This window comes from Vulpes vulpes, chromosome 9, assembly GCF_048418805.1.
Source record: "Vulpes vulpes isolate BD-2025 chromosome 9, VulVul3, whole genome shotgun sequence".
Classification (NCBI taxonomy): domain Eukaryota; kingdom Metazoa; phylum Chordata; class Mammalia; order Carnivora; family Canidae; genus Vulpes; species Vulpes vulpes.
In genome coordinates, this window is record NC_132788.1 from 2829663 (window position 1) to 2833220 (window position 3558).

The window sequence follows — 3558 nt, forward strand, 5'->3', positions numbered from 1 at the left end:
TCTCGGCTCAAACCAGTGGAGCCACGAAGCCCCTGGCAGCCTGTTGTAGCAGACGCTGTTGGTGCCCGTGGGCTCCAGAGCCACCACACAAGGGGGTGAGAGGGAAAGGGGTACCGGGAGGTCACGGCCCTTGCGTGAGGCAATATTCGCACTCAGAGCCCGCCATGGTTTGGCTCCTGCTGCTGCCTGACATCACAGACCACCTGTCTCCACCCTTCCCCATCCCCGTCCCCTGCCCGCCCCCTCCCACAGGACCACTTGCTTAATCTCTTGCACTCACCTTAGGCTCTGCTTGGGGAAGCCCACCTCCCCTCAGTTAGGGCTCCCCAGAGATGCCGAACCAGTAGGATGTGCGTGTGAGTGTACGTGTGTGTGCGTGCATTCATGTGTATGATATATGTACACACGCGTATCACATACATATACACGTATGTAAAGAGATTTATTTTAAGGAATCGGCTCATGTGATTGCGAAGGCTGGCAAGTCTGAAATCCAGGCTGGCAGCCTGGAAACTCAGACAGAGTTTGTATGCTGCAGTCTTGAGGCAGGACTGCTTTTTCTCAGAACAACCTATTTTTGCTTTAAAGTACTTCAACTGATTAGATGAGGCCCACTCAGATTATGAAGGGTAACCTCAAAGTCCACTGATTTGTAGATGCCAAATACCGTCACCGCAACACCTAGACTGGTGTTTGGCCAAATAACCGGGCACCGTGACCTCGCCATGGTGGCACAGAAAGGTCGCACCCACGTGCAGCCTCCACCGTGACAGTTTCCTCTGCGACATCACCACGGACCTCCGAGTGCCTAGCTCAGCAACTGCAGGAGAGGCCACCTCTCGGCCCGCACGCCGTATCCACGGCAGGGAGTGCCCTGAGTGCCCTGCTGCCGGTGCCAGCCCCAGAGCTGGGTCCCCCCACCAGAGCCCGGCAGTCCCCCCAAAAGAACTGGATAAAGGGGAACAGGAACAGGGCCAAGGAAGCCAACACAGCCACACAGCTCCTGTCTGCCATGTTGCTCAAAAGCCCATCGCTTTGGTAACTTTTTCTCAGGATTTAATTTTTCCGCTGTTTGAAGACAAGATGGATTTCTCTTATTTTCTCAAAGGCCACAGCCAGAAAACACAAGCTATTTGACCTTCGGCTGTCTTTCCCAGGTGACCCAGTGCTACCCCCGAGCTTTCCGCCGCAACAGCGGCCACACTGGGGTCGGGACCAAGGGTGTGCTGGCTGCTTCTGAATCCATAAAGTAACAGAAGAATGCCCCGGGTTACAATTAATAAAGATCATTGTTCCTAGACGTGAACAAAGCCGGCCTTCATTTCTCTATTTGGTGGCCCATTTGGTGAAGCACTTAAGAAGCGCCCAGGCCAACATACACATATAGTGGTTTTAATTACATCCTGTGAATTTATTTTTCCAGAGAGAAATATTTCTTGGGGAAATGTCCATAAAAGTAACTTTAGCGGCCGTGTGCTCGTGTGTGTGTGTGTTTCCTGTAGGAAGTCTGTTGAGTTTAAGGCCCAACGTCAGTGCAACTTTTTTACAGAGGCAGGGGGACGGTGAATGTGGATGGGGACGTCGTGGCCTGGGGTCCCAGGGGGAGCTGGGCATGCGGCCCCGCCACTGAAGGAAGGCAGGCTGGCTGCGGGCGGGACGACTTCAATGGACATGCTGTCCAGGCAACACTCAGGAGCTTGCAGGGTTACGTCCACACAGCTCTGCGGGCTTCTCCATGTGTTCCTTAAAGACGACTCTAAGGGATCAATTTTAGAAGGAAGGAACAGGATCCCAGATGGAAGGTCTGAGATGCAAGACAGAATGATGAGCAGATATTGGTAAATATGTGAATAAATTTGAACAAAATGTGGCTGCCTAGGCAAAAATAGAACAAATCATGAGCTTAAAAAAAAAAAAAAAGTAAAATTAAAAGACCAGATACTACAGCATATCAGTTGGGATTGCGCTTGTATTGTTGGAAGAAAACGAAAGGCATGGATGACTCGTAGACTTTGTAAACTGTGAGGAGTCCACGGTAGCTACTACGGGAACCATTAAAATAACAACCATCAAAAAAAATAAAATATAAAATAATAAAATAAAATAAAATAAAATAAAATAAAATAAAATAAAATAAAAAATAAAATAAAATAACAACCGTCAAAAAAAATAAATAACAACCGTCGCTTGAAAGCGTAACTTTCAAACTAGACAAATCGAGGAAAATGGAAGAAGAAAAACGGGATGAAAACTTTTCTTTTTCCAAAACAAGACAAATAGAATTTAAAAAATGAAGCTGGAGGGGATCCCTGGGTGGCGCAGCGGTTTGGCGCCTGCCTTTGGCCCAGGGCGCAATCCTGGAGACCCGGGATCGAATCCCACGTCGGGCTCCCGGTGCATGGAGCCTGCTTCTCCCTCTGCCTATGACTCTGCCTCTCTCTCTCTCTGTGACTATCATAAAAAAAAAAAATTAAAAAAAAATGAAGCTGGAGAAAAGAACAAAAAGTGGCGAAAAAGAGAGCCCACGTAATAAGACAGGATAGGACATCCACACGGAATCAGTCTTCGAGGTGAAAACAGACTGCCCGACGGAGGGTTTATGAGCATCACAGTTGAGATGTGAAAAATCAGAGAGATTTAAAGGCAAAGGATGAAAACTTACCATCCAGGAGAAATCGCTTATCACAGCAGGTAGGAGACCTGAGAATACAAACCTCCCTGAGGAAGTGCAGAATCAAGTAGGAAAAGCATCTACGAAGAGTGTGACTTTGGAGAAGACGAGCCACAGTGTCGGTGAGGATGTGGGGAACCTGGAACCCGGGCCCGGGCGGTGGGAACACAGAACGGCGCAGCTGCCCTTGGAAAGCAGGGCCGCGGCTCCTCGAACAATCTACCAGAGTCCGCACGACGCGGCGATTCCAACTGTATGTTGTGCGCAACCAAAAGCCGGGAAAGCAGGCAGGCGAGGGCCCCGCGGGACAGCAGCGCTGCCCACGGGAGCCGCGGGGGGAGAGCAGCCTGGGCGCCGCCGGCCCACGGCTGAAGAGTCGAACGACACGTGGTGCCATCGGTGCGAAGCGGCACGTGTCGGCCGCGAAGAGAGTGAAATCTTGGCCCGTGGAGCGACGGGCGTGAAACTGGGAGACGCTGCGGCCCGTGACACCAGCCCCCCGCGGAAGGAGGACACGTCCCATCCGCACGCCCCGGAGCCCTGACACCCCTGGGGACAGAGCAGGGGCTGGGGCCAGGGACTCGGTGTTTCACGGGGACATAGTTTCAGTTTGGGAGGAAGAGAAAGTTCTGGAGACGGACGCGGTGCTGATGGTGGCACAGCCTGGTCGTAGTTAATGCCACCGCCCTGGACACTTAGGGGTAAAGTGTACATTTCACGTTACACATATTTTACTGCAACAAAACAACTAAGGGGGGATAATGACGCGTCCAATGTTGTCTGTTAAACGCAATGAGGTGAAGCATCGTGTGTGTGTGGGAGGGGGAACCTATTGGGAACTTTTATGAACTGGACTGTGTGAGCTGCTCAAAGGATTGGGACCCCCA